This window comes from Argiope bruennichi, chromosome 10 (genome assembly GCF_947563725.1).
Source record: "Argiope bruennichi chromosome 10, qqArgBrue1.1, whole genome shotgun sequence".
In the NCBI taxonomy this organism is placed as follows: Eukaryota; Metazoa; Arthropoda; class Arachnida; order Araneae; family Araneidae; genus Argiope; species Argiope bruennichi.
The window spans coordinates 104,844,994-104,871,269 of NC_079160.1; the positions used below are offsets into that span (position 1 = coordinate 104,844,994).

The following is a 26,276-nucleotide window of genomic DNA, read 5'->3' on the forward strand; positions in this document are numbered from 1 at the left end:
CAATTTCGGACGGTTGCTGCACTCCTTAATTCGGCTATTAAACTCAATCCAGAGGTTTCTACGGGATTCAAGTTTGGACTCTGAGTAGGCCAGTCCGTTCGGTTCACCCTATTGTCTGAATACCAAACTATAGTGGACCTCACAACATGACAAGTGGTGTTGACATCCTGGTAATAACAATGATCCCCCCTGTAAAATGGCCGCGACGTAGGAAGAACATTGTTATCTGGAATAGTAGAATAACTTGCTATGAATTGGGATCAACGGTCCCAGTCTATACCACGAGAAACATCCCTAGACTAAATTCCACCTCTGCCCACCTTAATGGAGGCACTATGCATTCAGGCAAATTCGTTCTCCAAACCCAGACAGCCATCCGACTGGTAGAGATTGAACCTTGATTCATCACTTTAGAGAACCTCTTTCCACTCATCAACGTCCAATTTCTACGTGCCTTACACCACCTAAACCAAGCAGCGTGGTTGAATTTTGTAATCAAAGCTTTTGGGTGATCACATCACCTTAGAAACTAATCAAATGTGCTTCCTTGTGGATGGCATTAATCGAAACAGCAGTCGTGGATGCTGATTGGAATCCAGAAGTATGTGGGTTATCGGTTTGGTTTTTCAGAATTTGTTTAGAAAGCATTTGTTAACCTCTGTCTCTTCCGTCGGTCAAAGCAAATTCCGACAATTACCACTCATCTTCCACTTCTTAATCACAAACACCACTATCGATTTTGGAATGTTTAATTCACTAGATATGTCCCGTAAGGATAAGGCATTTTATGATATCCGACAATTACACCCATTTTGAAGTCAGAAAGCTCTGAATTTCGTGGCATCTTGCATGCGACTAACGCCGATACTGCTTCATACACGATATTTAAGTACAGAAGGCGTTACGTAGATCAGAACCGCAAATATCCTTATTTGAATGGGTGTCCAAATACTTATTGGCAGATCGTGTAAGGAAACATACATACCGAAAGGACACTCAATGTGTTGATAGATTTGCCTCCAAATTTTATACATGAATACAATTTAAATGTTAAATATGTGCATAAAATTTATCTATCTGACCCTTTACATTTTGTAGTTGCCAAATTTATTTGTGCTTGAATAGCCAGATAGACAGACTTCCTCTGAATGGACAAACTGTAACCATTAATTACTATTGCGCGGAGGACAAGCAAATATGCATTTTATGGAAAATAAAGCCTGCCTTCATCTGAACATGAAAGTCAAGAATATCTCTAAAAATATCCCTAAAATACAATGAAGAGTCTGCTACATTGATTTACATCTCTCTGAAAGGGTGTGAGATGTTTGGGAAAAATGTCTGCACATCTTTCCATCAGCGAGCACGCAACAGTTATGAATATGTTACTTCCAAGTACCGATGGATAAATTTGCACTGAGTTTTCAGAAACGAAATCCAGCATCCATTATGTGTTGCATTTTTGTCAAAAGAATATATACAAGTTCACCGTGAAATATCTTTCATGTGTTGATGCATCTATAGCTAAAAATAAGGAACTGAATGAAATCAAATTCCCTATGCAGACTATGGAAAATACAGAGGCATGGATTCCAAAATAAATGCACCAAATGTTGTTGGAGATACAATGCCTTGTACATTAGGAAGTCTGAAAAGTGAAAATATCACACATTCACTGTATATAGGAAGTTTTGATGCATCTATAGCTTAAAATAATGAGAAAAATGAAATCAAATTTCCTAAGCAGACAATGAAAAGCATAGAGGGGTGGATTCAGAAATAAATGCACAAAATGTTGCTGTTGATACAATTCCTTGTACTCAAGGAAGTCAGAGAAATGAAAATTTTGCACATTCATTTATAAATGAATGATTATTTTCAGTGATATTTATATTCTAACTCATACATTTCTGTAAAAATAAACATATAAAAAAAAAGAAGACCGCTTTTACATGAAAGTTTTTAAGCAAATTTTGTCCAGAGTCAAGTTGGCGTGGTAAATCTATGATGATCATTTAGACAAGAAGGAAATGGAAAGGTCTCTTGACGATTTTCGGTAGTAAACAATGGTAATTTTCTATTTCGTAATTGCAATGTCATCATTTTTGTCAATTTTTTTTCAAAAAATCTTGTTGATTGTTTCTTTTGAAAAATCCAGCGAAAATAAGCTATTCTCTGGTACTTCTCTTCAAAAGACTTATTATGAATTTTTCTCTGTTGCAATTCTTAAGCATTTTTAAGACAGGTCGTTGCTTTTACGGATATGTATGGTCGTAAATCTTCCATCTGACCTATTGTACGACCACCCTCACCTGTGGACGTCGATTGGGAGCTTCCTGCAAATTGTTGGTAAAATGAACAGATATCAAAGATCCCCGGAAAACAACAATAGAGGGGAAAGACGGAAAAATGTGTTGTCTCAAGACGCGCACAGGAAATGGGGCTTTAGCAATCCAGTTTTATCGGACGCCCAAGTGACGGAATATGAATTAGTGAAATATTAATAATACTGTACTGGAAAGCATTTTTAGGTATATTCGTTTTAGCTTTCCAAGTGTGGTTTATAAATGTTTTTATCTTTCATAAAATAAATGTGGTATGTGAATGAATATGAACAGCAAGTTACATATGCGTGCTTGCTGAAAAAAACCTAAATCTTGCAGAAAGTTTAATATAGATGCTTGTTCAATATTGAGTTATTAATTGATGGGTGGAGGCTTTTTTAAAAATTATTAAAATATATGAAATATACCAACAGACGCAGAATTAAATTACTGGCTCCCAAAGAAATGATGAGGTTTATCAAAGCATTTCCCAAAATACAAATAATTCGTATTCGGTATTAAGCAGAATTTTGGTATAATAATTATATAGCAAAAAGAGTTCATCATAATAAGAATTAAAAATATTTGCTGGACGAATTATCGTTTGATAACTTTAAAAATCTTCATTCGGCAGTTAAAAGTATGTTCTTTTGATAAATTGCAACTGTGTGACCTATGTGATATATTTACATTTCTCTACTATAAAAGAGAAATTTCCGAGGTTATGTTGGATAAATGCATTCCGAAAATGCAACATAAATTGGGAGAAATTAAATAGGGAACAACATAAAATGCCAAATAAGACGAATTTGATTTGTAATACTTATCATCATATAGATTACCATTGATTTTAATAATCATCATTTGTTAGGTAAACCTGAGAATTTGATTACCTAATATCAGATATTAAGTAAACAAATTTTCAAGTGGACAGTAGGACAAATTTAATAAATAACTTGTGAATAGTTACAATAAATAGTAACTTTAAAAAAAAACACTCAATAAATTTCATTTAAAATTTAAAAAGATTTTTTTCGATTTTTTTAAAAAATAATCAAGTTATATAAATACATATTTACTTTAAAATTTTTTGATATTTCCTTTCTCTTAATTTTTAAATTTAACTTTAAAGGACTTTGTAAAAAAACAACATTTTATAACTGAAAAGCAAAAAAAAATTAGTCAGAAAACGTAAAAACAAGTTTTTGTATCATTTGGCAGCTTTAGAGATTAGTAATATGCAAGTTTATTTTTTTATTAATTTGTAATTGATTAAAAATTAATCGAAATATAATATTAAATATTAATAAATATTATGCATATTTAGCGAGATTATATTTTTTAAACCATATTGCCTAAAATATTTTAGCACAAAATTAAATTTTGTTTAAAATTTTAAAATTTAAAAAATTATTTATTTAATAATATAAATGTAACTTCCTTGTAATTTAATTTCTGGATTTAAATTTTTTTTAAATTATTTCTTGACATTTAGCAATAGATTTTATTTTTAGAATGAAGTTAAATCCGTTTTCATTATTTCATCAAATATTTAGTGGAATTATTCTTTTCCATTGTAAAAGGCTACGGAAAAATAAGTCTTCTAATTATCTAAGTAGTCATAATTACCCATACTCATCGGATTACCCAAACAATCAAGTTTTTAATATCACAATAATACTGTAGAACTCGACTTCTTTGGAGAAACTCCTTCCTAGGGATTGCAATACCGGTATACCAGGATACCGAATACCGTATTTTGAGCCATTTTACAATTTCGTAATACCGGCATTCACAAGTTTAAATACCGATTTTTCGGTATTTACTAGAAATTTTTAAAATTGTCTCCACTATATGTTCAGGGATCGCCAACATAGCAAAATAGTATACGTTTTTGTTTTCATGTCTCCCCAACTGGCGAAATTAATTAGCTAATGAATGGCTTAATTAATTGCTTAAATCTAAATTAGCGAAACATGGATTATCCCTGAAAGAAGATATTGTATCTATAACGACTAATGGAGCAACAGTTATGAAAAAATTTGGAAAGTTGATTGGTGCAAATCAGCAATTGTGCTATGCTCATGGATTTCAATTAGGAGTAATAGATGTATTATACCAAAAAAATAAAGAACAGAAGAATCCAAATATTGTGGATATAGAAACTTCGGATTCCGACTTTGAAGGGATTAAGAGTAGGGGTGATATTGACAATGAAGATAATGACAATGTAATTGTGGAAGAAGATATTGCTAATGAGGATGAAATATTAACCCATCAAGAATTGCTTCCTATAATTTATAAAGTTCGAAAAATTGTTAAGATATTTAAACTTTCCCCTACAAACAATTTCATATTAAAAATATATATACTAACTGAAAATAAAACAGAATATATGTTAATAATATATTCTAAGACACGTTGGAACAGTTTACTCCTAATGATGGAACGGTTTTTAAAATTTAGAAATCCAATCCAAAAAGCAATAATCGACTTAAACCTGCAAATTAATTTTTTCAGACAGTGAATTCATCTTAATATCCAGAACTATATCACTTCTACTTCCAATAAAACTGACTATAGAGGCATTATGTCGGAGAGATTTTAATTTATTAACAGCTAATGCAACAATAAATTTCATGTTGCAATCATGAAAGAACAGCACAAATCACTATCTGAAGAACATAGACGTAGATGCTGAAAGAGCGTTTTCGACAGCTGGTCATTTTTACACAAAATTACTTTTCAGCTTTAATGACAGTACAACTGATGCATTATGTTTTTTAAGATCACATTTCAAAAATTTGTATTAGTACCACAGACTGAATAGTGATATTTACAATTTTTTTGTGATTTAAATAAATAAGTTGTTCCTTTACTTTTTTGTGATTCTTTATATACTGTTATAATTTATAAGTTCCATATTATTTTTTGTGACATTACACTCTCTTATAAAACTGGCAAATAAAACAAAGAAACACCTTGTTTTTTTTTTTTCTTTTTCTAAAATTTCTAATCCCGGTATTAAGATCTAAAAAATACCGAATACCGGTATTGAAATTTTGGTCCGGTATTGCAATTCCTACTCCTTCCTTTTTGCGAGATTCATCAGAATCAGATAATGCGTTTGATATTTAATTACCCTTAGACATAACCCATTTTCCTGGGAAATCAGCTGGTCGTTAAAGGCGGCTAGCTGCAATAAAGAAAATTAAATTTACAGTTTTGTGTTTTTATACAACCCCTTAAAAGTGCCGCAAATTTATCAATGGTCCCTACACTTAACGGCTGCAAGTGAGATGGATCTCTTTTTTCTGTTTGTTTGGTTATTGTGTTTCCTCTTGCCTTCTCAGAGCATATCGATGGGTGGAAGAAATCAATACTATCAACCTGCCCAAGCTTATCCCAACTCCTATCTTCCCTCCCCCAAAACCCCCTTTTCCTTCGGTCTCTCAGTATCCTTTATTTTTTTCCATTTTATTTCTCCTTTTTTTTTTTTCTCTCTCTTTCTCTCTCCTCCAGTTCTTTTCCCTCTTATATATACCCATTTCTCCCTCTTTGTATCCAATGCAATTTTTTTCCCTTTCTCTTCTTCTTTTTCCCCTTTTTTTTATTAGTAAGTGTGGTTAGGAAGCAAAGGAGCACAGAGTTTATCACGGGCGCCTCTCTACAACGAGTCTCTTCACTAACTCTCTCTTTCTCGCTTACATTTTGATTTTATTTCTCAGAGAAAAGGGGGTAGAAGCGATTTAAATTATAATGTTAATGCCTATACCCCCCGTCCTCCACTACCGTGTGATTTCCGGTACGGTCGCGAGTTAATCACGGTTAATCGCGTAGATCGTTGCCTCGCGAAGTCACCAGGGAGGTGATGATCAGGTTTTACGCAATATTGATTTTGTGAGCTTGCTTGCTTTATTGCTTATTTATTTAGCATTTTTTTTTTGAAGTGGGTGGATACTGCAATTTGTTTTAAGTCACTCTTATTTTTGTTATTTTTTTTCCGACCAGCCATCTCCCATTAGGACGTCGTTTTTCCACCCCGGCGTGGTTTCTTTGGAGAATTGGATTGAAAAGAAAAAGCACTTCTAAAAATACATTTTCCGAAACAGATACGGTTTTATTGATTATAATTCGACTTTAACCTCGCATCAAGGGACTTTGTAAATGGCAAATCCATTGTCATGATTTTTTATTGTTTTTGATGCCACTTACATCAGTAAAATCAAAAATCAAAAGAGAATAATGGCATTTATTTTACGTGTAAGAAGTAATGACATAGGATAAATTCAAAAAACAACTATTGTTTAACAAGTAACTCGATAATGATAAAGTTATGTTTATTAACAATATCATCCCCTTGATAGATAACTCTTTCTGATATATTTTTGACAAGTTACATGAGAATATACATTAATAAAAATGAACTTAAGCAACATTATTCACGTTTTGATTATTTTAGCTTTCTTTTAAATCATAAAGCTTTTAAATTTGGTTTTATTATACAAGACTGTCAATCACGATTTAATTTCCGTTATGCCGATTTCTTTAGAATAGAAGTGACAGTCAAAGTGTTAAAATATGTTTTTATATTAATTTTCATATAATCATCAGCTTGAAATTATAATTTTAAAAAATCAGAAATGTTTTTTTTTGTATTATTTAACATATATTAAAACTAATAAGAAATATAGTCATTATTTTGAGAAATAATATATATAGCTAAAATGGTAAAATGGGATATAATATCTTTCTGTTGATAGTTTTAAGCACGAAGCTTTGATTACATGATATATTGCTTGGATTTTTATTAACTAAGAAAATATTTAATTTTCTATCGTTTGTTAATATTGCTTCATTGAAAAGCGGCAGTCGACTCTCCATGGTCGAATGGTCATAGCACTGGTCTCTTACTCAAGAGGTCGTAGGTTCGAATCCCGCTAGAGACAATGCGATTCACAGTCTGTGTAAACATTTAATTCCTTGACTTTATGTCTTCTTTTATTTCATGTTCCAGAAGATTCTTGACATTTCTTTAGTTTACCAGACAAGTGTTCTGGACTTTTCTTACTGTCTCCAGAAAAGTATTCTGGAACTTTCCCTGCTAGTATAAAAGCAGAAGATCTGTCAGTCACTGAGTTCTGAGTTGAGTTAATAAATTGGTTTAGCTCTACTTCTTGTGTGTGTCATTGAGTTCCATACTAAAATACCTACGTGACAATATGATATTCAATAATTATCAGAATCCTCACTAAAACTGTTTGTATTTTGATTTTTTTTTCTTGAATATCGAGTTTGGATAATTTCCTTTTTTGTTGTTGTTGTTTCTAATGGTACTTGCCATAGACAAGCTCGCTGGCGAAGTCAGCGATTTTAAGCCAAGGGAGCGCCTCTTGTTTTAGTAGCGCCAGCTAGGGCCAAGAGTACGTCTTAGCTACTCACGCATCACATTCGCTTGCACAACCCCTTTTTACAGGGGGGCGCATTCACACATCTCATAGATAGAACAGATGAAGAACAACCATGCCCGAACCGGGACTCGAACCCAGGAAATCCAGATCACGGGGAAGACATGCCCATATGCCTCCCCCCTATGCCAGGACGCCGGCATTTCCTTTTTTTAAAACTAGGAATCTTGGCAAGAGAACCTCCATAGTAGCCCACGAGTTCGTTTCTCAAAATCTAAATTGATGGATTGGGTTAGCTAATTGTTACACTACTGATATTTGCTGAAGGTTCTAGTAATTTTTAACAGTGCACTAATGATGAAAACGGAGTCTAAGTTGTCATCCTAATTATCTCATTTCCTAGCCATGATAATGACAGAAATTTTACCAATATCATATTCAATATATGCGAAATTATGATGAATGTCCGCCACAATCAGTGTCAATCTCTTGACTAAAAGAGGCAGAAATCGAGAATTTTCCATTAGAATATCGTGATTTCATATTTAGAATAGAATATAATCAATAAAATGTAGTGATAAAATTCTAAAAAAGGTTTTTTGAATTAATAAATTCTCTTCATCAAGAAATTAATTAGAAGATAAATTGTGTTTCATCGCTTCTCATTTTTCTTCTAATTGTGAAATACGTGCTCATTAGTTGATATGTTTGTTTACGAAATTAAATGAAATGAAACTTCATGGGCAAATTTCAATTATCTCTCCAAATTCCTGAACTCAAAGACCTTGCAGTTTTCTATTAGAATTGCTTTCACTATATCATTAACATTTTTCTCTTAATCTAGATATGGAATGTGTAATTAAAAGATGATTCATGAACAATTAAATAATATTTATTAACTCTTTTATATGACCTTAATTAATTCTCTCTCTTAATGGTGCAATAAAAGCGAAGCATATTAAAATAGTCTTGTCAACAAAACCATCGCTAATTTTTTATGCATACATTAACATCTGACAAAATTCAATTGATTACTAAGCCACCACTAACCTTTTATTGTTTCACACCCAAATCCAGGAAATCTCGGCTTATTGTTACTTTTTGACATGCTATTTCTCACAATTTCCCAGAAGTTTTTATGCAAATCAACCAAATCTAAACAATGCTCACACAAATAAACATAAATTTCGCATCTTCTTAATTAGTTTTATGTATTTAATTCCTGGCACGTTTAAAAGTCAATTATAAACTCCTTTCGGAACCACAGCTTTTAGAGATTAATTGCATGACGCCCTCCCGTTCGCGGGTAAAAGGGGGTACACGCCTCGTTCACCCCTGTTCCACTCGCGACTTGCACACGCAACAACCTTATTTGCTTGCATCAGGGCATACTCATTCACTTAACAGTGAAAGGAAGTTCCCGACTTCCTGATTCAGAACGAATCCATGAAAGTTGATGGATTAGCGCTATATGTGTTGATAAAAAGATGCAAAGAACATGCTGTGCGCGAAATTGTTGCCATAAAGATACCATGAAAACAGTTTGGAAAGGTGTATTCATAAGTCATCACCGGGATTTTTGTTTGTTGCTGAAAAGAGCAACAGACGTTAAGTTGAAAAATTGCTGCCGTCACAACGGATTTATCTTTTTGAGACAGCAAACAAGTTCTATTTGCTTTTTTTCTATGGCAGATAAGTGTTTATAGATAAATATTTAGCAATCAATGGCAGGAAAATCATAAAATTCAGAATAAACACTTTTCATTTAAGCAATTTTCTAATAGTTTCCTTTTCTTAAAATGGACGTGTTCGTTGAAGTTCAAAAGTCACTTTTGTAGTTTAAAGAATCCAAAGTATTGATATTCTTTTATTTTAAAAAAATAATAATAAATAGTCTCATTTTCATAAGAAAAATTTGCTACATGAAATTCTGAAATTAAATCAGGAATAAAAAAAAAAAAAAAACAATTGTAATCCTTTGCATTTTCATGCATATGAAAATATAAAAAAGATGAAGCATTATATCATCAAAAAAATTGGAACTAGAGATTTCGATGAATCTCCACGTTCTAGACGTACCCAAGCTAGAAAACATTAAAAAAAAAAAAATATTTTGTAGAAACTGATTTGTACCGAAACTCCCTGCTAACTTTTAAGTAAATTGAGAAGAATTTGTTTCAAACGAATAATGAAGTTCAATCTATAATATTGTTACGAAATTTCCGGGGTTCGTTTGGATAGTGGAAGTTATATTGTGTGGAGAACGCTCAATCAGCAGGCGACAGTAGAAAAAGAAACAACGACTTTTATTTACACGAAGACACACAGGACAGCACAAAAACGACAACTATATACAGCATAGAAAACGATTATCTTCAGCATACAACAGCATACACAGCAGCATATAACAAGACTCTACTGCAGACAGTAGCGCACAGCTTAGTTCAGCACTAGCTTGACTCCGTCGCTGCTCTGCTAATCTCTGGAAGGCAAGTTCTTTAACGTCGATTCCGACTACGACGACTACTCTCTGGTTCACGACTACTCGGCAGCTGCAGGCTGCTCCTTTTATAGGTCTCAGGAGGCGGGGCTAGAAGCCTCTCAACCAATCAAGAACGTTCGAGGCGTAACTCGGTTCCTACTAGACGGATCGGGAAAATTCTCGATGTTCCGGGTATAATCTATTTTGGCTCCAAAGTCGCCACGTTTGTCGCCAAGCTCTGGGACCTCCTATGAAACCAACTATACTGGGAAGCCGCATCACAGATTCGTAACAATATATACATTGTTCTATTTGATAATAATTTGTTATTTTTTTAAAAAATTTCATTATTGAACTCTCATAAAACGTCCTTTAATTATCACCTAGAAACTTCTCAATCCTCCAGAGGAACTGGATTTTTTTCTCTGACAAAGTATGCAAATGACGAAATAAAGAATAGTCCTAAGGTGCCGAAGCAGGACTACATGAGAAGGATTATGGGGTAAAAACATAACTATGTGTCTAAGACGATGAGGTAAGATATTCCACCACGTTCCAACATTTTGTCCAAGAGAATAGCTAACGATGAATATGATGTTGCATTATTCTAATTATTTATCTTTTCACAATTGGGCAATACTGTGCGTTTCTGATTAACGGTTTGCTTCAAATTTTCCATTTTCCTACCGAATTTAATCGAATTTCTTATTTCATCCGGCAGTACCAGTTTATACTAGGCAATGCTAATAGTTTTCCAATTCCCACCAGCAAAACTGCATAACTTTTTGGTATTGAATGTTGCTCTATAGGTTGTCGAAAGAAAGATCACTCAAATAATTCCATGTTTGTTCATTCATTCAAATTTACAGTAGATAATCCTTTTCCAATTGCTATTTATTTTCTGTTTCAAAAATGAATAATTTTCTTTATGTTCTTTAGCAATTCAGCATTCTTACAATGGCCTAAAAACATTTGAAACTCTTTGAACAACCCAGTACTAGAAATATCTCCAAACCCATTTCCTAATACACTCTCCTATAATTCATAAACATCCAAAAGACATAATCTCATGAAATGTAATAAGATTTAAGATGCCTTTTGGAGCTTTTATAAAAGAATTATACAGTGCTATAATTAAATAATTACTACGCCGGCTTCCTGGCATAGGGGTAGCGCGTCGTCCCCGTGATCTGGGCGCTCTGGTTTCGAGTCCCGGTTTGGGTATGGTTGTTCTTTCGTTGTTCTATCTGTGAGATGTGTGAATGTGCCCTTTTGTAAAAAGGGGTTGTGCAAGCGAACGAATGATGCGTGAGTAGCAAAGTCGTACTCTTGGCCCTAGTTGGCGCTACTAAAAAAACAAGAGACGCTCCCCCACCGGCTTAAATCGCTGTCTTCGTAACAGCGGGTTTGTCCAAGGCAAGTGCCATAAGAAACAACAACAGCAACACTAATAATACTACAAACCTTCCTTGCAATTAAGTCTAATTGTGAACGGGTATAAATGTTGGCCAGAACGTCATCTTTCTGAAAATATCAAATTGCGAAGTTGAAAGTAACAATTTAAAATCTCTACAATGACCTGTCGTAAAATGTCGGGAACTCACCGAATACTGGAAGCATGTCCACGTCTGTCAGTCTCAAATTCATACCCATTTGTAAATCAAAATGTCTTCAACAAGTTGACAAGATAGATATATGCTTTTTTTTATAAAAACCATTAAATTTCCAAATTGTTTTAAAACCTAGGAGGAAGAATGAAATCCATGTGGAATTTGAAATTATTTCGAATTACTTGGATTTATGGATATTTTACGAAAGAAAATAAAATCCAGGGACAGGTCTTCCCGAAATTTTCCCACATACTCTTCAATTAAAGACTTCTCCATCTGCTTATTACATAAATTTTTGGACCTTCGGTAAGAACGCAAATGCGTGGTTTCTCCTTAGCGAACAACAATTACGAAATATAGATCTTTGGCGTACATCTGTACTGAGTCTACTTCGCGGATATGTATTTTGAACGTCTTTTTGCAAACAGAATGAAATTAAAATTTGACATGGAGCTACAGTTGCAGTTACAAGATAACAATACCGGATTTCATTGATTTATGTCTTTCCGTTAATGAGTTATTACGTTAACATGCATGCGAAAGCACAGACCAATACATGGTCAATCTTTGACAGATTTCGCTCAAAATTTGATACAAATCTATGTTTTAGATGATAAATCTTTGTACTAAACTTTAATTGCCTAAGCTCTTTGGATTTTGCAGCTATTGGATTCACTTATAATCGAACAGCCAGATAAATAGAGTTTCTGCCACCGGATTCGTTTAAAATTTGATAAACAATATACAAATTTGATCGTAAATTCTTATACTAAATTTCATCTGTCTGACTGAAAACGTTTTTGAAATATCAAGTTTCCAGACAGGCGGACAGACATGATGATTAACAGATAAACAGACAGACGATTTGGAGATTACAATACCTTCTCAATCCTTCGTATCCAAGAAAGTAATTACCTAGTGAAAATTAATTAAAATAATGCCATTATAAATAATACAATTCTTATAACTAAAAATAAATGCTATCCTTTTAACAGAACAAAATGAGATTTAAAAATATTTTGAGAATATCTTCGCAAAAGCTAATGCACCCTAAATAATATGATTATTTATCACAGAATTGGACAGTTTTTCAAGCATCTATCACTTTTGGCTAGTAATAGAAATAAGAGGATAAACGAAATAATCAATAATAATATATGTAATAACATATGTACTTGATAAGATTAATAAATAAACATTAAATACATTTGAGCAATTTATCATCCTAAACCAACTAAATAAACAAAAACAACATTGATTTAATAAGCAGCGGTTCCAGTTCTGTTTGCTATTGCTTGTACAAGCCAAATATTATCTCAATCTCGGATTAAAAAATAACAAACAACCCACAGAGGATTGTGTTTTTTTTTTACCGCCTGTCACCACAATTGTAGTAAGACATCACTTAAGGCACAATGCTCCGAAAAAGTGAAATTCGCTGAAACGGAACGCATGACCAAACAGGTGAGCCACAAGGTCACATGACAACATCTCGTCCCTCTTCGCTGTCCAGTGGCGACCCTGACGAAGTGTAGAAACCAAAACGATTTTTGTTTTATTTTATTTTTCTCTTCAAAGTTGGCATTCCGTCGACACGTCAATCGACCTTGGTAAAAGACACGTAATCGTTTATTGTTTCCATTGAAAGTTATTGACACACTTAGTTTGCGATGTTGGATGCAGTTTTTTCAGCTGCCTGACCACCCACTGATTCTACACTAGCATGCTTTGTCCATTCTTGGTTTTGGATGGGTTGTTTATAACAGTGATTAAAGCCGAGGTCTTTTTATCCATTAAGATAGTCAATAGAAGGCAGTTAGTAAACATTGGCTTAGTTAAAAGTATAATATTTTGCTGACATGACGGTTTCATGAAATATTTATAAATTTATATATCTAGTTTCTCTAATAACTGTCTGCCTGATTGATCACTCATTGACTTTGCTTTCATATGCTTTGCTCATTCTTGATTCTTGGTTTTTATCTCAGCCGTTATAGGTCTTTTTCTTCATTAAGGTGGTTAATACAAGTCAGTTATTAATCACTGACTCAGTTAAAAGTATAATATTTTGCTTACAAGCCGGTTTGACGAAATATTTGTAAACTTATATCTCTAGTTCCTCTAATAAATTATTCGTCTGATTGATCACTCATTGATTCTGTTTCCGAATACTTTGCTCATTCTTGGTTTTAGAGAGGTTATTCATAACTGGAGTGTAACTCGAGGTCTTTTTCTTCAGTAAAGTAACTAATACGAGTCAGTTATTAAACACTGACTCAGTTACAAATATATTTTGCTAACATGATGGTTTGACGAAATATTTATAAACTTTTCTCGTTTCTCTATTGTTCTAGTTTCTCTTATTGATCATTCATTGACTCTGCTTTCGTATGATTTGCTCATTCTTGATTCTTGGTTTTTATCTCAGCCGTTTGAGGTCTTTTCCTTCATTAAGGTGGTTAATACAAGCCAGTTATTAAACACTGACTCAGATGAAAAATATAATATTTTGCTGACATGCCTGTTTGACGAAATATTTATCTCTAACCAATTGTTCCTCTGATCGATTACCCCTTCATTGATTCTACTGTTAGATGTTTTGCTCATTCTTGGTTTTGGAGGGGTTATTTATAACAGCGATTAAAACCGAAGTCTTTTTCTCCATTAAGGTAGCCAATAGAAGGCAGTTATTAAACATTGGTTTAGTTTAAAAGTATAATATTTAGATGAAATTATTAGTTTCTCTAATAATTATTCGTCTGATTGATCACTCATTGACTCTATGCTTAGCTCATTCTTGATTCTTGGTTTTATGTCAGTCATTTAACTCGAGGCCTTTTTCTTTATTAAGTTGCTTAATACAAGTCAGTTATTAAACATTGACTCCGTTAAAATAATAATAATATTTTACTGATATGCCGGTTTGTGGAAATATTTGTAAACTTATATCTCGAATAAAAATTGTTCGTTTGATTGATTACCCATTGACTGTATTGTCGGATGTTTTGTTATTCTTGGTTTTAGAGGGGTTATTTATAGCAGCCGTTTAAATCGAGGTTTTTTTTCTTCATTATGGTGGTTAATTCAAGTCAGTTATTAAACACTGACTCAAAAGTATAATGTTTTGCTCACATGACGGTTTGGTGAAATATTTGTAAACTTAATTTGTAGTTTCACTACTAAATTATTCGTCTCTGCTTTCGGATGTTTTTCTTATTCTTGATTTTGGAGGGATTATATAACAGATGTTTAACTCGAGAACTTTCTCTTCATTAAGGTGGTTAATACAAGCCGTTATTAAACACTGATTCAGTTAAATATATAATATTTGATGCGCGCATGATGGTTTGATGAAGAATCTATAAAGTCATATCTTTATTTTCTCTTACCATTTGTCTGTCTGATTGATCACTTACTGACTCTGTTCTCGGATGCTTTGCAGATTCTTGGTTTTGAAGGGTTTATTTTTAACTAACTGGAGTTCTTTTTCCCCTTTAAGTTGATTATTACAAGACAGTAAGCACTGACTCGTTTAGAATATAATGATTTAATGATTTGACATCTTGATGAAATATTAGTAAAATGATATATCTATTTTCTGTATGATCTGTTCATCTGCTTGGTTACTCATTGGCTCCATTCTCGGATGCTTTTTATTTATCAAGGGATTAAAATAGATTATTTTTATTAAGTCGAATAAGCTGAATCCATGAGAAGAGTAGACTTTTTCTGGCTGGACAGTTTGACTAAGTTTTTGTAAAATTCTACATCATTTATATTATATTGTATCATTTATCACTTCAACACTTATATAGTACTACATCATTTATAGTATATTGTATTATAGTATATTGTATATTATATTGTATCCAATCTATTGTAGATTAAAGTAAGAACTGATATTATTATTTCCTTATCTCATTTTTCATCTCCCAGTCTTTTTTTAATTTAATTAAGTTCGATTTTCTTTCTTTTGATTTTTTGAGATGGATATATATATATATATATATATATATATATATATATATATATATATATATATATATATATATATATATATATATATATATATATATATATATATATATATATATATATATATATATATATATATACATATATACAATTTTGGAAATGCGTGGCTGAAAAGGAGGGACTTTGTACAGGGATGAAGTAATAATAGATGCGTCCAGTCTATATCGTGACATAAGTGTAAAAGAGGGAGAAATTTGTCTATTCACTCATTTTATTATGATATTCTAATAAGGATTTCTTTGCCACGTGTTGATTTAGATCAGTGAATCTTAGGTATCTTTAAAAAATAGGGGAGCGTTTTTATTCCTTCATAACCAGTGTGGGAATCACTAAGTCAGCAATTTTGTTAAGCGTGTACTAGAAATAATTAAATAAAAAGTAGTAATTGGATAAGAAAATAAAGGAACAATTTAGAATGAAGGTAACATGGGCTAAATTAAGATGAAAAATTAGAAACTTAATTCGGATTTAAATTAAGTTAAGATACATATATGGATAATTTAAATGAATAATAAACTTTTCACAGAATTTTGTGAAAATATGACTTACCAAGTCATGGCTGTATAGATTTTAACTTTTTTTGTTGTCCTTTGTAAAATGATTCTAAATAGGTGGTCATAAATGCTGATGGGGTTTCGAAACGCAATCAAATGGTTAATCTGGAACAGAAGAAAAATAGATCAAATGCATGGCGAAATAAACAACCTCCATAAAAAAAATATATACACGCAAACAATTGATCCTCGTAGCTGTTCACGAACAAACAAAAAATGGAGTTAAAAAAAATCGATTCTTGATGCAACCGAGATAAAACAAAAGACATGCTGTTCACCTTGGATTTCTCAATTAAAGGTGAATGAAATCTTATCTTGATTTTAAAGAAAAAAAAATTCTGCTCGGAAAAGGAAAGAAAAAATATGGATAAAAAAAAAAGGCGAATTAGGATTTAAAAGAATAAAAATCGTAACAACTGATCGCAGCGGATAAATCGGTGGATTGATGTCAGAAAGCGGAGAAAAAAAAGGATGTACAAGAAATAAGATATCATGCATAGTGATTTGATTTTTCAAGCACGATTTCTTGTTTACATTGATTATATAAGATGTTTACAAAAAATAGATGTGTAGAGGGCAGATCATCTAAAATTTCGAGATTTACCGATTATTTTTTCAGTTACATATTGATGGAAAATATAATCAGGAGCTGTACAGCATTATCTTTTAAATTACAAAATTTTTCAACTTGCGCCTTTTACTGATGGTGTATAGCTTTTATCAAGATGATCATGATTTGAAAATAGAGAATACAAACATTTTTTGGTCTGAAATAATAACACTATATCTTTGTCCATGCTGTGCCGAAATGATGCCATCAACAATCCAGTCGTGCAGGACAATTCGCCTGCTGGCGTTTTGGTTAACGGATCCAAGAGTGCAGAAATGCCCCTTCTTGGGATAGAATATCTTTTCTATAAGGAGAGGTGATCTAAGTTAGATACTGTGGTCAAAAGTGAACTGAGGGCTTTCGAAAGTGAAATAAAAACGTTTTCAGGTCAGTTCAGTTGCATTAACCGCCCGTTTTAAAGCAACACTAGGTGTATTTTCGGACATATCTCTTTGAGCCGCGGTCAGATAACGAGGACGACACTGAGCTGGCACCCTCTCTCCTAACTGCCGCATCACACCTGTGGGTGGACATTTGACCTCGTCGGATTTAACGTGAACCACAAACCGCTTACACGACGTTTGGTGGAATCGGTCCTTACCATCGAGACCATACCAACAGGTTGTTGTTGACGATCATTATAATGTTTTAAAGTTCATAATAAAGAGTAAAGCAAATTTCATTGCAATTTTATGCTTCAGCTTATGGATCCTTTATAACTTAGCTACTTAAAAAGGACAAACTCCTAAGCATTATGGTGCTGCTGTGCAAGTAATAAAACATGCATTTTTTTTTTTTTTTGAAATTTTAATAAAAGGTGAAAAATAATGACACAAACAATATTTACTTACTATGCCTAAATTTTTAAATAATTTGCATAATAAAAAAAATATTGTTCAAAATAGTGATATTATCTGTTAAATTATGTTCAAACTAAAATGCTACAAAACACGAAGAAATATTTATTTAGTTGTCTTTATACTACTACATACATTCTCACCAATTACTCAGTGAATGAACTTTTAATCAACTTAACAGTAGTCACCGCTAATTATTTCTGAATTAATATGCTAAGATTACATGGAGTGTTCTGTATCTGTGATGTAACATTGTTTTAATGAGGATTTTGGCGTTAGTTTCGGATTTTGTGCACTAAAATAGTTTGTAATGGCACTTATACATAATAATATTTAAGTAACAAAGCGTTTTTATAAATGTGCGATATGTGATTGATATAGAAATATCAAGTACACTTTGAAACAAAGTACCACAATTAGCGAAAAAATTACTTTTACAAAGAACTTTTTGATTCACTTTCCAAATTACAGTCCAGTAGCTTTTAGTAAAGAATTAGTCACACCTCTTTCAGTAATCGGTTGGATATTTAAGAAACAAAATCTCCACGCAATACTCTAAAGGTTGGTGATAGTTTTCGATAATGATTATAAAACTTAAGAGCAGGAAAATTCGATACAGCTACTAAAATAATTTTATTATAATATAGAATTATTTATCTGCAAAATTTACTGATTTTATGGTGGTGTATAAAAATGGAAATTCAAAAATAGAAGGCAATATATATACAGATGTAATTATAAAGAATAAAATAAGAAATATACATATTGTAAATGCAAAAGCATATTGTATCTGAAAATAAGCAAATATATGTAAATGATATTAGAGATATTTTGGTATAAATTAGATAAAATTCGAAAATATACTCGAAGAGAAAGGGTATACAACAGCTTAATAGAAATTTGGGTCAACGACTTGTACAAAAGAGGTATTCTTTATTTTGTGACAAGGATAATTGAAATTAACTATATAAAAATAAAGAGAAAGCAAATATGAAATTAAAGTGATAATTTTTATTAAAAAAACAACAATATTCTAAGAATATTTTATGAATAGAAAAGATCAAAAGGGATCTCTTAAAATCTATAGCTTCACTGGTTTTCTTAATAATCCCAAGCTTTATAATACAGTAATTACTTTTTTTTAAAAAATCGGTTTATTTTTCTTATATGTATTCTTTTTTATGAGTATTTTAGGTGCTTTATATGAATTTTTATAGCTTCAACTGTCTAAAACTGCTGTCTAACAATTCTTTAGTTTTTTTTTTTCCTTTTTGCAGAATTAGAATGCCTCTAGATTGCTTTTTCGTCCTCGTTTTGCTTCATATTGAACCTCATTTCTCTTCAATACTCATGGCTCATATTCGCATACAATAATATCAAAAATCCCATTTGAATTTCCTCTTAAACACTCAAAATAAAATAAACTGAATCATGGGTATTTTACAACGACTGCAAATGTTTTTGCCAAAACGTCATATACGTAATACAAGAATCAATGATGTAATGAAAATATTTTAAACCAGTTATCAAACAACAAATTCAAAATTCCCCTTATTTTAATTTTGAAATGCATTTCTGTAAATACTGATGGATGGATTTAAACCTTTTAGTTGTTGCTTAAGGTGAATCCTGACTATTATGGCGCATTAAAAAGTATGCATCCGCCAGTGAGCGAAAATTGTAGAAATGGGAAATTGGCAACGCGTTTGCAGATTAATTTTTCCAATTCGTAAAGGATATAAATAACATTAAGATAGATAATGGGTGAGATAGATACGTTGGATAAGATCAGTGACTTTATTTGGCTACTGAATCTAATAGATAAAGCAGAGCAGTTTCACCCTTTGATGAAAGTTATGACATTATGGCCATAACACTTCATATGGTGAAAATTACAGACATTATATTTTTAAAGACCTGGAATTAATTAAAAGTTCGAGCGACACAAAAGTATAAGTGCTTAAAATAAAACCTTTATGAGTGCAAATTTAAGTTAAAATAATCAAATACATAATACTATTAAGAGACGAAGTTACAGAGAATGAAAAAAGATATATCAGATATTATAATTATTCTGTCACAAGCTCACTTAAACACGCATGACCCTGCGAAAGAAATAAACTACAATCACACAGAAGTATTTAAATTAACTCCTACGAAAACAATTAAGCCGAAAAAGCATGGAACCAGCTCACTTAAATCGGACAAAATCCAGTCTCAACTTACATACAATTTATGAGGCATCATTCTTAATTTTGCGATAGTACCACATAGTTGGCCATACAATGTGTGTTATAACAACGAAAACTAAGACTCCCGTTGCAGTTCCCCGTTAAATACGACTTTCCAACGGACTGCTGAAATCGCTGCCCCAGTTAATTATATACATTAAGAAAGCGGGCTGCCCTTAAAAGTCTTCGCGGATAGACTAGTACAAAAGGTCCTCAACTATTCTTCCCAATTAGCGCGTTGCAGTAGTGGGTGGGCGTTCGCCGAGGAAAATCTATTTATGAGTCTTCAAATAAAACGGCCGTCATTAAACCGCCCAGAATCGTATTAATTGGCTGGGATAAGATCGAAAATTCAGAGAAAATGAGAAAGAAAACATACCGGATGGAGATAGAATTTAAGCGCGGAGTTTATTAATTGGCTGCGTTGGCTTTTTGGCTTCCATTTCTGCGCCAATGTTGGTTTAGGCGATGTAATTAATGATAATGAACGGGGAAAGAAATATTTTTGTTGCCCTTTTTTGGATTTTTTTTAACAATGAGATGTTTGGAAAAGGCTTCTGAGACGAAGAGGAATTATTATCTTATAATCCTAAAACTTTTACTTATTAATGCATTTTTTTAACATAAAAATACTTCTTATAGATGATCTAAATATGGTAAGCGAAAATGCAAAAACGTAATTATAAATTCATACTTGAAGGTAATTTGATGGTTGTTTTAATAAAACTTGAAATATTATTGTAATACTAAATAATGAAGAAATAATTTGTAAAATTATTATATTTCTTTTAAAATAGGCATTTCAAATGCTCACGGCAAAGTTTAATGTTCTAAACTGAGGATAGTTTTTAATATTACTAATTAAACTTCTTTGGTGATCAAGTGGCTCGACTGAAATATTATTTAGTTTAAATGAAATCGTTTACACATAACTTAAAGTTCATGATTCATTCAATAAAGCAATTTTAAACATCAAATTGTGACGCATCTGGTAATGTATTTCAAATTGTACATTGGTTTTTGATGTAATTTATTTTTACTTTCTGTTCTAAAGATAATGTTTTCTCAAATAATTATCAGAATCTTTTTTTCGTAAATTTTCAATAATGAAAGAAATTATTGTTGGGAATCATTTTGGATTCAGATTTGGGAACGGTTGGATATGCGTTAGGAAATTAATGGAAATGTGAAAATTTCATGTTTAACATGAAGTCTATTATTGAAAATAATGCAAAAACATATTGGTAAAAGAATTCAGGAATAAATGCAGAGCAATTGGTGATGATGTCGTGTCCTCGTTACCACGGAAAGGGGGTGCAGTTGCTTCTGAGGGTAAAGACCCCTGAGCACCAGAGGGCAGAAGTCTGACTTCTAGCTGATATGAAGATGAAACTCACACATTCGCGTGCACAACCCCTTTTTACAGGGAGGGGGGCACACTCACATCTCACAGATAGAACACAGATGAAGAACAATCATGCCCGAACCGGGATTCGAACCCGGGACGCCCAGATCACAGGAAGTATGCGCTACCCCTCTGCAAGGACGCCGGCAGAGCAACTGGTAGCATTAAAGAAAAACAATATTTGAAATTCTTAATTGGCTTAAAAATAAATTTTGGATTATTAAAAATAAATAATTCTGTTCTAGAATTTCCATAGATAAATACTAAAATCTCGATTAAATTCCGATTAATTAAAATTTTAATTAAAAGCTTAAAAAATTGTTCTTAGGTGTACATTCGCAACTTTCAATGTGTATTGTGCCAAATCTGAGGGCTCTTTGTCAAACAATCTGTTCTTTATATATGAACCCACACAGAAATACATTATCCTTTATTATTTGAATGAACTGGTCCAACTGCACAACTTAATTTTTGTTACAAGAAGGTATCATAGACAAGTATTATCTAATTACATTGCATTTCATCTCAGAATACATATTTTTAGAGTTCATTCATAGATTAAAAATAGATTTCATAACATAACAAAAGAATTAACTTAACATTTCGGAAAAAATTGTTAAAAATAGTTGTGGGCCAACCAGTCATATAGTCACTCAAAAAAGATGTCACTAGTGTTAAACTTTGTTTTTTCTTTCAGCTGCGTATCCTATTAAAGAAAAACAATTCTCTATATCATTCTAAGAAGAAATAATAGGGTTTGAACGACAAAAAATAAATAAAACATCAAAAGACCTGAATGACAATTTATAAACATATATTTAATAAGTGATAATTTAGCATTGTAATGCATACAACTCTTTCAACTTTTATACCTTCTTTCAGGTCACAGAGTAATTAGATTTTCTGTAGACTGTTTTCCAGAATGCTGGGTCCAAAGTCAAATAAAAAAAATTGATAAAAATGCCTATTTTGGTACAAATATGTTAGTTTTTATCTGAACGTAATAAATATTTTACAACCATTTTTATATATAATATATACTTGTTTTCAATATCTAAGAATTCCTTAATTGTTACAGACTTTATATGCTCACATCTTTATGGGTCTGAAATTAGCGTTAGATGAATGAAATGTGGTTTTTGACCTTTACTCTAAAACTGTAAAACCCTTATGGAATTATAAGGAAAATCTTCAAGAGAAAATAAATGTGTTTTGTCATCAGAAGGCTTTCGAGAATAATATACGGAGCAAAATGAGTTAGATAAATGAAACTTGGTTTGTGTTTTTTAAATCAAAAAAGTGTATATATATCAAATCTTGGAAGAAATTCATCTATGGATATAGTATACTAATGTGGATATTAAAGTAGTAGTTCTTAAATGCAACACACTGGATCCATAAATTTTAATTTGTGAACTTTATGACAAGGGTTTAGACCAAAATCAACTCGTGATTAAAAGCGGCAAACAGGAAAGAGTACTATTCTGTAATTCCTGCTCAACTCTCTTTATCACTTGTAGAAGATAAGTACAAAACACGCTATATTGTGTTAGTATATGAAAACACGAGAAAATCGATTGATTCCTTGTGGTTTTGTTAGTATACAGTTACGTATCTCCCCCCCCCTTCTTTCTTTACAATGGTTCATGGATAAAATTTGAAACTAATTTTAACATATTTATAAAGACCAAACTAATTTCCTAATTATTGAAAAACCTGGGGCCCTCTTCAAAGGAGCAATTGTCAGTGAATAATTGAATAAAAATTAATGGCATCTGATGTAAACAATAGAATATTTAGACTAATGTGGTTTCCTTTGAGACTGGGTCGTTAATATGTTATATGTATTTCTGAATCGTTTTTTACATGCATACGTATTGCATTCTCATCGTTGCTCTAGATATCCCACCCTCACCAAATTATGAGTAATTATTAATATCTATATAGAGGTACAGTAATAAATGGTGTATGATGATAACTATGCACATTTATAAGCTCATATAATGTGCTAATATATATATAAGCACATTTAATGAGAACTTTAAGGCTGCTTTGTATACGGCTTGTTTGAATGTACATGCTATTGATAGGTACATTCAATTTACCGGAAGGCGTCCTTATTCCTCTCGACAGATACTAATTTTGCTGACAAACTATATATCTAAACTGAATTTTCATCATTTTTATCTTTCTAAATTAAAAATATTTCAGATTTAATTTTATAGTTGTTGTTGTAATAGGCAAGCCCGCTGGTTTTATAAGTCAGTGATTTTAAGCCAAAAGTGCGTCTCTTGACATTTCAGTAGCGCCATCTAGGGCCAAAAGAATGACTTAGCTACACACACGTCATAATCCTTTCTTCGGGGCGGCCTTCATTCATGCATTTCATTCACTCAACCACAGATTGTAACTTAGATATGAATCAGAGAACGATCATTCCTGATTCGGTATCCCCAGTGGTATTACTCTCGACATGGAGGACGTGCTCCAGCCACCTGACATACGGAGAGTCTTCGGCCGGCGGGGTTTGAACTCGCAACCCAAGGGACGCAAATCTAAAGCCCAACCAACCAGGCTATCCCGGCCGATTTTATAGTTAAATATATATAGTTTTATGGATTTATCTGGATTCTTTCATCCAATACCCAGGAAAGCCAGCTCAACTCTTTGCTATTAGAGCATTAATATAGATTGTATTGGAAGTGCCAATTCCTACAACAGATTTTTCACTTTTGTTCATTCTATCTGACAAAGTTCACCATTAATTTCTTTCCCACGTACAACTCGAGACAATTTTATGTACTTTCGGGGATAGGAATGACACATATTGTGAAACCCTGTCTTATGATAAAAATGAATTATATCATCTGATATAAAAATAAATTATTTTGAATGTTCGGATCTAGTTTCCATTAAGATTTAATCATGATCACGGGGACTAACATTATACTTAATAAATATAATCAAATGTTAAATTAGCATCAAATCCTTTTATATTGATGTTACTGGACGTCAATAAAAGCCTTTACGGTGTAGAAAGTATTAACTGAAATAAAAAGCAGTTACAAAATAACAAATCAATAAAGCTCTACATGAGCAATTCTTTTGTATAAGGCATGCTAGTTCTTTCATGAAACGGATCCTGCTGTAATAATTGAACTTCTGTGAACTATCTTTTCCTTCTGTAGATCTCTTACTTTGATTTCATTTAAACATCCATAACGAGTTGTTCTTCATTCATTTGTAGAGCACACACACAATCAATGGTAAGCAAGGCCATAAACAATGCCATTGCTGGAGACAAAGACTAGAGTAGGGAGGGGAGAGATCTACGTGGGAAAACAATAAAAGAGGGAAAAAACCCTACAAATCTGGTTGGCGTATCATTGAAAGTTAAAAGGTGCAGTGGCCATCATTCCTAACAGGTATTATCGTAGCAATAACCTGCCACGCCTCGATATCACTCGCTTGGAAAGAGATGGTTTCAATCTTGTCTAACAAGATAGCAGATTACCAGCTTACCAAATGTGATATTTCAAGGCACAAGAAGCGCAGTAAATTACTGGCTACTAGGCTGGCTCTTACCAGTGATGGCGTCATATTTGTCGAGATGCCAAGGCGGTAACTCTTTGTTGTGAGTGAGCAGCAGCAGAGGCAACCTTGCCCCAGGACTCTTCGAAAGAAGGATAGAACATATTCGGAAGGGATAGATGATGAAGAAAAAGAACTGGTGGAATTTCTGGGTTGTGTTGTTTTTCTGGTTCTTTTTTTTATATATATATACACACACATAGATATAGTGAAGTATAAAGGTTATTTATCATTTGTAATCAAAAGTGGGGGCTATATCTAGCGAAAAGTAACCGGTCCGACTGGAATGCTTGCGTACAATGAATTCGACGGCAGAGAAGAATATGACTTTTTGGAAAAACAAGGTCATTGGATATTGTTGGTCACCGTATTTTGAAGGATTGCCCTCAACAAAACGCTGTATGGAATGTTAATTATACCAGGAATATAATTAAAAATACTTAATAGTTTCATGATATCTTTTTAAATACATTAATAATATTTATATCATATTTTGAAATAACGAGATTAATAAGATTTTTAAATTAGAATATAATCAATAATTTTAATCTTGCATTTTTGATTGAAATACTAGAATTTAAAACGATGTTGGATATAAAGTCATTAACAACAGGTAGGTGCATTAACTATTGAAGGTAAATATATGAATAAAAAAATCACATTGATTACAAAAAAATAAATAAAATTATCAGATAGACAGAGGAAGTATTTTAATTAACTAAGTTTAAAAGTAGAGATTGTGTTACAGGGAAAATAATAAAGAACACTTAATATTTTTATATCTTTTTAAATACATTAATAATTTTTATATAATATTGTGGAATAATAAGATTCCTATGATTTACAAATTAGAATATAATAAATAAATTTAACCCAGTATTTTTTCTTCAGATACTAGAGTTTAAAACTCTATCAAGCAAATAATCTAAGAAAATAAACGCATTAACTACAGGTCGGTACATTAACTATTAAAGATAAATATATCAATTAAAATTTTAAAAATATTTCATACTGATTACAAATAAATAAATAAAATCCTTGGATGAATAGAGGAAGTATTTTAATGCGTCTTTTATAAATAAATTAAATTTAAATGTAGAGATTGTGTTACAAGGAAAATAATAACGGACACTTAATAACTATTAAGTGTTAATAAGTTACATGATATC

General features: G+C 32.1%; 1 long non-coding RNA gene across 1 annotated transcript in view; it reads right to left on the reverse strand.

The window, feature by feature from the left end:
* Positions 1 to 16,467, reverse strand: part of LOC129988982 (uncharacterized) — a 227,365-nt gene extending 210,898 nt beyond the window's left edge. The window contains exon 1 of the long non-coding RNA XR_008785719.1: positions 16,409 to 16,467. This is a non-coding gene — a long non-coding RNA (uncharacterized LOC129988982). The remainder of the gene's footprint in view (positions 1 to 16,408) is intronic.
* Positions 16,468 to 26,276: the final 9,809 nt, after the last annotated feature.